General features: G+C 32.6%; 1 protein-coding gene and 1 long non-coding RNA gene across 2 annotated transcripts in view; both read left to right on the forward strand.

Annotated features, from left to right (window-relative positions):
* Positions 1 to 13,438, forward strand: part of Sox15 (Sox box 15 transcription factor) — a 111,447-nt gene that overhangs the window by 50,790 nt on the left and 47,219 nt on the right. The gene's annotated exons all lie outside the window — the stretch shown is intronic.
* LOC149897524 (uncharacterized) lies at positions 1,992 to 2,579 on the forward strand. Its single transcript, XR_016458185.1, has 2 exons — positions 1,992 to 2,355; positions 2,442 to 2,579. It is a non-coding gene; the product is annotated as an uncharacterized LOC149897524 (long non-coding RNA).

A 13,438-nucleotide genomic window follows, 5' to 3' on the forward strand; every position in this document is an offset into this window, starting at 1 on the left:
GGTATGTCCATGCCGCTTTCTTTGCTATTACTGGCATAAAACAAAAAAAAAGACAAAAAAGGTATTAAAACCTAAAAAAAACCTAAAAAGTATACTTTGCATTTATTACCCACTAAAACGCAAATTACATCTGTTCAAATATGAAACAGCAGTCAACTCAAGTTATCAGTGTACAAAATTGATTGATATAGTTTTATCTTGATTCGGTGTATAATTTAGTGCAATTACAATGCCGTTTAACGAGTGATTTTACGCCAACGGTTGGTTAAATTTATTACATGGTGTAGTTAGGAATTTTGCTGTCTATAATTTGTGTCACTAGGGGAATTAAATTAATACAAACCTTACAATAATGTACCAACAAATATTGATAGATAGACTTTGACATCTATATATATATATATAAAACTCAAAGGTGACTGATATAGTGATCTATCAACGCACAGCCCAAACCACTGGACGTATCGAGCTGAAATTTGGCATGCAAGTAGATGTTAGGACGTAGGCATCCGCTAAGAAAGGATTTCCCGAAATTCTTGCGGGAACGGGGAAAAACGGGGATGCACGTACAAAGTCGTGGGCGGAAGCTAGTTATAAGATAAAATATTTTCCGTTTTCAATAAAAATTCGACGACATGTGACATCCGCCATCACTTTGCCAGCGTGGTGGATTATAGCACGTATATATCTGTCAACTGTGATTATAGCCTGAACCCTCATAGGAGGCCTGTATCCCAGCAGTGTGAACATACATATATGGGCTGATGATGATGATGATGATGAATAAAAATTCAGTAAATTTGTCAATTTCCAAAAAGAAAGACGTATAAATAGCCTTGGTTTAGCAAGGCAAGAAGGTTGATCATATGATCGATGTTTTCGTCGAGTAAAAACTCATTGAAAAAATCGACCACTGAAATATATCTGACCCAAAAGTATAAACATATATTTGATTTAATAATTTTGCTTTTTATCTATAAGCCATTACATCTAGATAAAAAAACATATTCATAAAACAATACTTTGAATGGCATGTGTATGATACATAAAAATGTATGTTTATCAGTCGTCTAGTTTCCATAGTACAAGCTTTGCTACTTAGTTTCAGTCTAGATAGTGAGGAATGTCTGGGAATAAGTATTTCCTACAAGTTGTACCGGCTTCGTTTTGGTTAATAAACCGGGATAACATTTTAGGCAATTTTTTGAGTAAATTACTAAATAGTAATTAGTGTGTAGTACTAAATTTCATATTCAATTACCAGTTTTCTGCTGTTAAACTTGTTAAGTTAAAGTAAAAAGTTAAACTTGCCGAAGAAGTTTCAGTTCTGACACGCGTGCTCGGCACATACGCTCTTCTTTTTTATACACATTTTAGATAAAGATAAGAATTCATTGATTTAAATAAGTGATTGTATCAGCTATTATCTACACAAAATACTAGATATAATTCTTAAGGGATTTTTGTTTTCATACACTGAGAAAATTTTGCTTTAGCAAAGTACCAATTTAGCTCGGTTAAAAATTATTCTGCTGCATTCAATCAAGACATATTTAAAATGTGCATTAAAGCTTTGCTAGTATTATACAAGCAAGTATTGCTAAATATTCTTAGCTATTATTAAAAAAGTACTTATTTATTTCAAAATTACCGACTCGGTCAATATTACCTTTACCGAATTAGGTTCAAAATAGACAAACTTACGTTATTATTTAATGATAAGTAAGTTATTTAATTTTAGTCTTAACCATAGTTGGTTACTATTTGCACAGAGTTCGGTTAAAAATAAACAAGCTTATATTATCATTGAATGACAAGTAAATCATTTAAATTTAGACATAATATTATTTGGCTAAAATTAAATAACTTGCTATGATACATATAACCGTGTTTCTTACTTAAAAACAAACAAGTTACTTATCTATTGGTAGATAAGCACAGCTCGGCAATTAACAATGGAGCGAATACTACTTTTGACCGAGTAACTTGATAAAAATTAAACAAGGAATTGGCTGCGTAACCCGCAAGGTCAGCCATTTCTATCAAATCATAGTCGAGTGACGAACGTGTCTGTTGAAGCGCCGCCTCAGCACCTACAAGGCAGATTCAAATTTACATTAAAAACAATAACTTTTCATCATCATTATGAATTTTAATCAAACTATTATAGAAGAGCAAGATGCAGAAGACAAACTATTATGGCTCAAAAACTCCTCTGAGCCATGGACAGCCGTAGAACTAAAGTGGCAAGAAACTACAGAGACGTGGCTAATTGCTGCAAAAGAGTTACCCATAGCTCCAATACCTCAATACAATGAATATGCGGCTCGTAAAAAACCCAAAGGATATCTTCTGGTGAGTTCAGTTTTTTTTTTAATTTTTTGTCTGCTTTAGTTTAATTACTTTTGTATACTTACTTACGTTTTTTTATTTGTTTACAGCTAGAAAAAGATTTTGAAAACCAAAGGACAATATACCGAAATCACTGAAAGCTTTCCCACAATCAAGCCAAAAATATTTGAATTAGTAAGTTACTTCATATCAAGCAAGATATTGTCATATATACCTATTACTTTAATATGTAAATTACATTAGATACGATATAGTTCCGATATAATATCTTCACATCAAACATGTCTATGATCTTAGATGTTGACAATTTTTTGGATAAAAATCATTTCCTGGAATCAGTTGCTGGAATACTTAAAATGGCCTTGGGTGAAGACACATTTCATTTTATCTAAAAAGTGTTGTGGGTGTGGTTTTTTCACATTTTGTAACGAGGTTCAACCAGAACATTTTATAATAGAAAACGAACAATATGTAAAGAGATTATTGTACCTAATTTATTTTTTTTTGTGCAAAAAATGTTTAAGTTTTAGCATTTATGATCATTTTCCCGACAACGAATGTGAATTATGATTCAATGAGATTAAATTCAAATGTTTAAAAAAAATAGGTACGGTTTTACTTGTTGGGTTGTAATAAAATTATTAGATCAAAAAGATTACTTATTCTACAATTTTTGCCAAAACTTTTGACTTATTGTGAAAATTAAAACACAGAACACCAGTATCGTTTCTTGACATTGTAAATTGTGTACTATTTTTAAAAGTAGTATTTAAGTGTAAGTAGTAGATATATGTTACTTGAAATGATTGTATCGTGTACTGAATAAAGCTAATTTCATTAATGTGCATGATTTTATTTCAGTTTCTTTTAAGTTTTTGGTGTGTCGGTAAAACGAGTGTTGTTTTCCTACATGAACGTTTCATTGGCTTTTTTTCCGACATGCCAAAATTTTGCCCTCTGCACTAATAATGGTACAAATGACAACATATCGAACTAGGTAAATATTTTCAGTATGAGCTGACCTCACATTGTATACAGGGTGTAACAGAAAGGGGTACACATCTAAGCAGGGCGTGATGTACTGATGAAACTGAACAACTTTTCCCAAAGAACATAAGGTCAAAAGATGAAGATAATGGAGAGGTTTAATTTTTTTTTTCATCTTTCGACCCATTTTCCTTGGGAAAAGTTGTTCAGTTTAATCAGTACATCACGCCCTGTTCGTATGTGTAGGTATATCCCCTTTCTGTTACACCTTGTATAGGTTTTACGAACATTTACAGGTCAGCTTATACTGAAAATATATAACTTAATATGTGTCGTTTGAATTAGTACTTGCAACAAAGTATTTTAGCTATGGTTACCTAATTAACCCGTCTAAGAATACAAAGTAACTTGGCTAAATATACCAATCTTAATTGACTAGAAAGAGTATATTTAGTTATAGTTACCCAATGAACACGATTGACAGTACCCAGTAACTTGGCTACGTATACAAATTTTAATTGAGTAGAAGTAACAAAGTAGATTGGCTGTCCCTACCCAATAAATATGATTAACATTATTGTGTTACTTAGCTAGTTTTACAAAGCAACATATTTGAAATCACTGAATTACTTTGCTAAAAACAGCAGAGCACGTTGGGTATTGTTAACAGAGTAACACGATTCATTATAGTAAATAGGTTAGTTAAGTTTACTGAGTGAATAGGTTAAAAGCAACAAACCTTTAATACGTATTTTTGACCACCTTAGTGGGCTAATATTACCAACATACGTTAACAAAGTTGACTTGTATAATTTTAGCAACAAACTTTGCAGGCTCCCTCCGAAGCAAGTTATTCGGTTGTAAATAGCAGCAACTTGTTTATTTATAGCCGTTACGTTTTCTCAGTGTACACTCATCGTTCGATACAATAGTTACAGCTGTAATTATCAAAATGCTTCATGATGATTTTCAAAAACAGTTCATTCAGTACCACCATTTACTATAATGAACAAACATCCTCAAAAAATATTATTATTACTCATATTCCACACGGAAGGTCACAGCTCACAGCGTTATTTAAATATGGACGTCCAATGTTTATAGTTGGGAATTTAAACAGTACGGTAACACGACTCGTGTTTAGACTGATCTCGGTTGAATGAACGAAATGAAGTGAATGATTTGTGAATGAGTTGAGCTGCTTAAAATTTGTATTGTCTTCTATAGTATTACGCTATGGTAAAGGTGTGATTAGAGCTGTTATTTAGGAGCTTATTTTCCATTCTTTAGGAGATGCTTTTGCTTTTTTAGACGTATATGAAAAGTAATTAAAGCAGGATGATTACTATCTTCTCCCTATTTTGAACTAAACAACGTTTCTCCACTTATGTCATTGTGTCCACTGTGTCTCTAGGCTATATAAAATTAAAATTACTATGGCTTTTTTTTACGAAGTCGACTTAATAAAGTAATATCCAGTAACATTATTTGAAGCTTATGCAAACACATAAAATCGTTTGTATTTGATAGAATGAAGGAAAAATAGGCTTTTGCTTCGACAATTTGATATTTCCATTTATAATTATTTGAAATTCTAACATCAATATCGAAACGGCACATTTTTTAGACAGCAGCAAAATATAAAACGACGGCTTGGCGTTTGTTTTTACACAAAGTTATAATATTTCTCTACATATAAAAGTTACATAAAGTTATATAGAGCCGCCACAAACGAGCAGAAATGTTAAATTAACGTGCAGTATTTTGCTCAAAAACAGCGGCAGGCGTCGGGTTTCGCGTTTTATAGCCGAGATATATGGCTTGAAAATTTGTTACGGTGGATTTAGCACACGCAACGTTGAGATGAAATGCAGATTTTGTTTTTACTAGCTATCCGCCCGGCGTCGCTTGCATTGCGTAATAAATTATATACTAAAACCTTTCCGGAGGACCACGCATTGGTGATAATATAGAATGAAAATCGGCGCCGTAATGTAGATTTTTTTTACCTATACATATTATTAGCTTTCCGACAGGTTTCGCTCGCGTTCTCTAAAACTAATATTATACATATATTAAACACTAGCTTTCCGCCCGCGGCATCGCCCGCGCAGTCAAAGAAAAACCCGTTCCCGTGGGATTTCCGGGATAAAACCTATCCTATGTCCTTTCTCGGGTATCAGAATATCTCTATACCAAATTTCATGCAAATTGGTTCAGTAGTTAAGGCGTGATTGAGTAACAGACAGACAGACAGAGTTACTTTCGCATTTATAATATTAGTACATATATGGATTCCTAAAGAACCGCAAGCTTTGGTGAAAACCGAAAATCAGTAAGTAGATTTTGAGTTTTCGCGAACAGACTATGTTCTACAGTTCCATAGCTATGAAGGAGTGAAAAGTTCTTTGAACGTCGCGTTTTATTATACCTATTGCAAATACTATTTTTTTGTTTAAGTATCAAGATGACCAAAAACTCACATAATACCGAAACCAATCTATATGGTTATTAAAAAGTAGGTAAAGATCTTTCCTCAATCTAAACTTTCTTGAAAATGTTGTTTTATACTTTAGTTTTTCTACCCATCCTATAAAGCTTCTAGATTTTATACCTATATAGGTTTAACATAAGCACTAGGATCGCATTACCGAGACGGCTACACCCTCCAATTACCACGCTTTAACACGTTTTGTAATCAACACCTTCATGGTGTGAATTGTCTGTCTGGCCGTGCGTAGCTCGTGTTTTGATAAGCTATTTCCAGTGGATTGAGTGTTAAATTGGTGCTTGGGTGTTTTATTACGACTGAAATAGGCAATGTTATTAAAAATGTAAAATATAATAAAATACAAAATATAAATAATGTATTGCTTAATATTTAAAATATTTTAGTGTGAATAGTAGTATTCTTAGTGAATTATGTTTTTATATTTCAAGGAAGTCTGGGTTTTTATTTCCTGGAGGTTCATATTATATTGAAAATAAAATAAATTCGAAAGTTGCGTTATTAATGAAGACGCAATATAATGAAGACCATTTTAATGTAGGTAAATAGGGATAAAATAGGTAGGTGTACGTAGTTTATGCGCAAAAAGACTTGAACCATTTGCTTTTAGCTTAAATTTTAACATATTGCCAGTGATCATTTTGTTCATTCCACGTTTTAATCCATCAGGCCCCGGAATCACAGACAGTATAGAAAATCTATTGTGTCGCGGTCGGATCTGGCCGCTCGGTGGTTGAGAGGTTAAACGGGAGAAGCAAGAGACTATAAGTATTGTAACTTTATAAGTAGGTGTGTAGGTAAATATATGATTTCAATCTATCATTCTACCACACACACTCATCCAGAACACTATCAGGAAAAACTCGAAAGAGAAACCTCCGAACGCATTAAAATCGTACAAAACGTAATTTCCCCACACCCTCGAATCCGCCATAAACTAGCAATACACTCTTAAAACCGTCAGAATCGTTGCCATTTCAAAATCGCAAAGTTGCATGAAGCTGGCAATAAATCATGTTCGCTGTCAATGGCAACAGTGTTGCCATCGTAAAACCAGGCGTGCGTACCTACATAAAACCATTTGGGAGATAATTCGATCGCTTCTCAGAACGAATTTGGCGTTTTTAAGTCTAAATAAGCTAAGTTCACGATGAAGTGTAATTTTGTTCTGGAGGTACTAACTTGCAAAGCGAACATTTACTTATCCGTGAATAGTTTGTTCGATAATCCAAATTTCATTTGGACCTGAATTACCTTTGATACGTCTTCCATCTGTTAATTATTATCTATATTATTATAAATGATAAATACTGTTAGGTACATTAAGGTATAATTTACCTTGATAAATAATTAATTACATAGATAGTAGTCGAATATTGATCCTAAATGATATATTTATAATGCAAATACATTTGCCCTATCCCGTAAACCGAAGTACCTCCTTATTTACATTTTAATTCATCTACTCTTTTATAAAAACCTCTGTTGAATCACATACAACAATTATTACCCTTCTAAAAACATCAAATACTCTTCTTGAAAAACCCTCAAAAAAGGTAATAAAATCGGAAATTTACTTGGCGTAAAAATCACAGCCGAGTTACATATAAAATGTAAATCGACCACGCCCTCTCGTAAAATCAGGATTTACTAAAGTGTCAGTAAATCCCTCAGAGGCGACAGGCCCTCAATCTTCCAGATCATGAACGGTACGCTAATATATTAAGTCATTTGCTACGTAATTTGTTTAAGATTTATTGCATTTCAAATTGGCCGGATTATAATGCTAATCCGCAAAATTGTGAAGTCATTTGTTGGTCAAAGTGGTGATGTGATTTTGAAATTGGTCAGGTTATACTAAGTCGGATAACATTTGTGTTTTTATTTAAAATATTTTCTTAGCAGGTAAATCGTAAAAAGCCGATAAAATGACTGATGTAAGTAAAATGTAGTGCATGAACAATTTTAAAACTTTATTCACGATTTAATAAATAAATCACTTTAATTCGAAGGCAAAGTTTTTGTACATTTTTATTATGAACTATGACGCAGGTCTGCCTTAGATAAAAAACTTTATTCAAGAGATCGAATAATAGTATTTTGCAAACTCAATTAAGGGCTTGGTCTAGTAGTGCAAACAAATGCATCCTGTCATCTATATGTAAATAATACAAATGTACTAAGGGAAAGTTGCTCCACTTAATTTTTAAAAATTAAATCATTCGTATGCATAATTTAATATTCGTTATAAGTACCTAAAATGACAATTTGAAACAATTTTCGTGAAAATTACACCGGGTGATTCTTTTTATCAGTACACAAAATTTGCGAATACGTTCTATTGATATCTTCAACTTTATGTTTATATAACTGATCAACTTTTACAAAGAAATTTGGACGAAATATAAAAAAAATAAGCTTTCCATACCAAATGCATAACTCTATACGTTTTTTCGACCTAAGTTTCTAAGTGAAAGTTGTTCAGTTTCATATAGAAAAATGTGATGTATGTGTAAAAAATTATAAAATAGAAAAATACGCAAATGAAAACAAAAAATATTTATTTCTCATTTATATTGATAAACCTAGTAAATTATTTGCTACTTTCTGATGCTTTATCGGTTACACTAGATTTTTCTCTATTTTTTTTTGTATATTTTTTTTCAATTGCTTGAATGATATAGGATGGGTCCTTGATGGGCATCGAACGCTGAAGTCTCGAATCAATTAATTCTGGCAGTAGGCAATTTATGTAAAATCTTGATAATGGTCCTATCATTTTATTTTGCCAAAACGTAACATCCCTTTTTATATATTCTATTTTTAACGAATGATTCACTCCAGTCCAAACGGCAAATAAGCAGACTTCTGCTTCTGCAATATTTAGTTGTCCCTGAATTTGGAAAAAATAGTCATGATTCTTATCTACGACAAAATTTTTATTTTTTGCATTGTATTTCCAAAATTTTATTTTTTTATTTTTTACCGCATCTTCCGCATTCATGTCTTTTGCCGAAAATGGACATTTAACTTCAACTAGTCCCATTTTCCCTTCTTGATCATAGTAAATACCGTCAGGCGTAGCTGCTAAATATTGAAAATTTTTATGTATATACAATCCACAACCCATAATCGTAATGTTTTCCTGCAGGGATAATTGAGCTAACGCGGTTTGTTCGTGGGCTTTACCATAAGCAACCGATGGGACGTTAGATATATTTTGCGGTTTTACAATTGATTTTACTAAAGGACCGCAGCTAATATTATCTTTACGTTTACAAATTTTTCCGAACATAGATGCTGTTAATCTGTTTTTTCTCATTTCTATCCATTCTGCACTAGAACATTGATTAAAAGTTCTTTTTTGTATTTCATCTATTTGCTTATCAGTGAGTTCCATCTGTTTCAAAAATTCCTGTTTTGATAACTGAAAATCCTCATCAGCCATGTCTGGTCGTTGTGCATTTTGACCGTAATCTGGATCTTGTCCTTTTTTCTGAAATTTTTTACGAAACGCTTTTTTGTAAACTTTTCTTTGTGCTTTACTTGTCTCATACATATTTGAGTATTTGCCAGTAGGTTTACGAAATATGTGTGTATGCACAGCATGGATTGGTTTTTTTGAATTAAAAGATATTGCTGCAACTGAACACCTCTCCTGATATGAATTTCTTTGTGTATAATTAATTCTTTTTCCACCTACGTATTTAGCAATAACTGAATTGAATGTTTCTGCAGCATTACTATCAACGTCATGTATTAAACTTTTTGCGTTGTTTGCTAAGAAGGATACAATTTGGCACATTTTTCTCCAAAGGATTGAGTTTAGTAAAATTATTGCCGTATTGGTGTCTGTTTTATCAGGTGCAGGGCAAATAGCACTATCACAGTTCAAATGATCACCAAAAGAATGCTGTAAAGCATTAAAAATATCTGCGCGAAGTTTTACTATTTTTTGAGTTTCGGAAAATTTTTCGTGCTTTCTAAGCTTTATAGCTCGCACCGTGTATCTGCGCAACTTCATGACTTTGAAATCCGTCAGGTGTTTTCTCTGTTGAATAGGAATACTCGTATCTTTTATTAGTGCTCTTAACTTGTTGCAAAGATTTCTTAACAGATGGTTTCGGCACTCAATTTTTTCTACTTTACAATTCCCATAGGGATTTGATTCTAAAATTTTTTTATGACTACTTGAATCACCATCTGATATAAGCCTAGCATATATTAGGCCATGAGTTTGCAAAGAACTTTTAAAACCTTCAACGAGAGATGCAGATTCCATGCTGGAAGAGCTACCAGAAAAGTTCTTGAAACATGTATGTTTCGTTGCTGCTGTATTTTTGTTTTCAGCTTTTGAGCATACACTACAGTATTTATTTTTTACACCTAGGTAGAGCAGCTTACCCGTGTGTGCCCCGATAATTGCTGCAGCACCTGATGAAGCTGAGTAGTTATTACGGAAAGATCTTTTGGACCAACACCCATCAGCGATCACGTCGATCATTGGTATACCATTGCTATTAACATTACCTATTTCTTTAGCATGTTCCGATTCTTCGATACCAGCCTTACGCATTTCTTCTAGCGCTGTCTCATGAAACCATTCATACACTTTTTTACTTGTTTTGGCGTACATACTTTTTGTCATTCCGGGTATATCAGCATTTCCTGCTAGTTCATTTAAATTGGCTAATCCACATCCAATGCTAATAATACCCGCAACTATGCTATGATTGGCATCACAAGTGTAAGCCGGATCTTCAGTGCTGATGTCAAATTCAGAATTACAAAGTTCACATTTAAAATGTAATGTTGATATAAATCCTTTACGCTGTTCACCGAAACATTTTAAATGAGTTAATCTGCAACCGAAGGATGTTTCATTGTGATCAGCAATTTTTCCCAAAATTTTAAAAAAATACGCTATTGATACTATTCGTCGTCCCTCTAGACAAAAAACTTCACCACTGTTATCGATAATTTGTTTTTCATTTTCAATCAGCAATTGGGAATCATCAGTTTTGTTTTTTGCAGATTGGTGACGTACCCTAACAATACGTCGAAAAGGGAAAGCATCATCGAATTTTCGTTTTCGTCCTCTTTTTTTATTCTGTGCGTCTTTGTTACCTGTGTTTGTTGAGTTCTCAACACCCATTGAATGTTCTATGTTATTGTGATCTTCCATTCGTTTTAATATTGGTACTTAGAGCTGTTAATGGTGGACGAAATGTGTCAGCGCGTCTGTAAGATCAAAGCATAAAACCAACTTATAATGACTTCCTGTATTTATGTTACAAACTTAATAATCAAACAACATGCCGCTACGTTTAAAATGACTCGAAAAAATAATTTAAAACACCTCGATATATTTAGAATTTTGTAGTAAACAAATCATTTTCACCGTATGTCCCTAGTTACAATAATAAACGAAAACTAAGCACTTTTCTATATAAGGAACTTTAGAAAAAAGAAAATGTATGAGCTAACTTTAATTTTAAAGGAACATATATCTCTATACTGACACCCCGTAAAATAAAGAAATTGATGCTACTCACCCTTGTAATCTATTTGCTTTCATTAACTTAACGTTTGAAGATATTTTTTTTTTTCTAGTACACGCATATTTTTTTCGTTTATTTTCCATAACGAAATCGAATAATAGTTTGAAAATACAAAAGTTTTCACAAAACTAAGATAAAAATAATCAATTAACAAAAATATTAAATTTAATGAAGTAGAGCAACTTTCACTTCGGTATGAAGGAAAATCGAGCGTAGAGCACACGTCAGAACGCTCCGGCCCAAGGAGCGCGACTGAAGAAATTCGCTAGGATTTTTCCTAGTTATTTAAAATATGTTTTTAAAATTTAAAGAATTATCAAAATTCAAAATAAAAACTTTTTAAAGGATTAATACTCATTGGTCTTCAACCAACTCGAATAAATTAATGGAAAAATAGCTTTTAGCAGTATTTATCAATAGTTTTTTGTAAGGCAAAAAATGGGAAATTTAATGAATTTATAACGTTCTAATTAGGAAAATCATAAGTTTTTCGGCAATTGTATTCAGCACATTTGAATTACGACTATATAAGGATATTTATGTGCTGATCAAATTGTGTAAATTGTAATCGGTTGCAACGTAGTGAGTGCACAAACTTAGCTCGAAATGATTTTGGGGGAAAGAGACTTATCTTGAAGGCCTGATTAAGGTAACATAAAGTAACTTTATAAATGTGAAAAAATTCACGCGCATTGCGTATATAACACTAATTGTTAAACAAGAAAAAAAAATTCAGTTTATCATTTCATTAGCCGGGAAAAAATTGTCAAATAACTTGTTGAAAACGCAATTTTGCTAGACTGCAGCCTTAAGCCTTCTAATCATTTTAAATTGAATTAATGAATCACTAAACAAAACAGCAAAAACACACGTCAAAACGTCTAAATGTATTGTTTGAAGAACTGCTCTAAAACCGTAATTTTGGACCGATTTCAAAAATTCTTCACCGTTGGTTATAAGTACCTACGTGATCCCTGAGGCTTAATATGTACCACGGGCAAAGCCTTGGCGGGCCTATAGTTAAAAATAATAGCTCAAACGAAACAATTTAATAGAAACACACTTCGAATCGTAACTTTCCCATAACGCGCTAACGGTTTTCAGGCAAGAAGTAAAACTGTCAAAAGCACAGATAAAATAGTGAAAACATGAGGCATTCGCAACCACGATCCGTTATGAACTTTGAAATTATTGCGGGGTGTAGTGACATACAAATGTACCGTACAAATCGAGGTTTCATAATAAAATCTAATAACAACTCATCATCTTACATTACATTTAAATATGATCAAAATAAGTCCTGTAAAATCTCTTATATTTTAGGCGACTTTGCATTATGTTGGTTAACCATTTTCCGTCGGTTTCGAAGCAGAGTATTCAGATTTGTTTATATGAACTTATCTTCTACAACAGATAAACCTGTAATTCATCTTGTATATTTATCTTTTAAATTATATCTAAATTCAATGTTGTGTCTCCTTATTATTACCATTAATTGTATAAAAATGTCACTTGTTCAGATAGATAAGTTTACAGTAACATTTGACAAATATAATCTATTATATATATAAAATTCTCGTGTCACAATGTTAGTCTGCATACTCCTCCGAAACGGGTGGACCGATTCTCATGAAATTTTCTGTGCATATCGGGTAAGTCTGAGAATCGGCCAACATCTATTTTTCATATGTACCACGGGCGAAGCCGGGGCGGACCGCTAGTATACTATATAAATGATAAATAAATAAATAAATTTCCAATTCTTTAACAAAACCTATCGTCATACATTGTATATTTGCACATTACATATTTTATATAACTATATAGTGTTTATGCTAGTAATATTCTACAGCCAGAACTGCCACTTTCAAGTTTCTTCACATTCAATCATTACTTTATCATATTAATGATCATGAACATTACCAAAACACGCTAAAGATGTCAATCCAAACCGCAAGGACGCAGGAGATAACAGTTGTAAACAAAGCTGTGCACGTGGCCGAGATAATTGCTAAACAAACAATAGCAC

Source organism: Colias eurytheme, chromosome 25 (genome assembly GCF_061535395.1).
Source record: "Colias eurytheme isolate Ceu_HAF_F1 chromosome 25, ilColEury1 Martin Lab GWU primary, whole genome shotgun sequence".
In the NCBI taxonomy this organism is placed as follows: domain Eukaryota; kingdom Metazoa; phylum Arthropoda; class Insecta; order Lepidoptera; family Pieridae; genus Colias; species Colias eurytheme.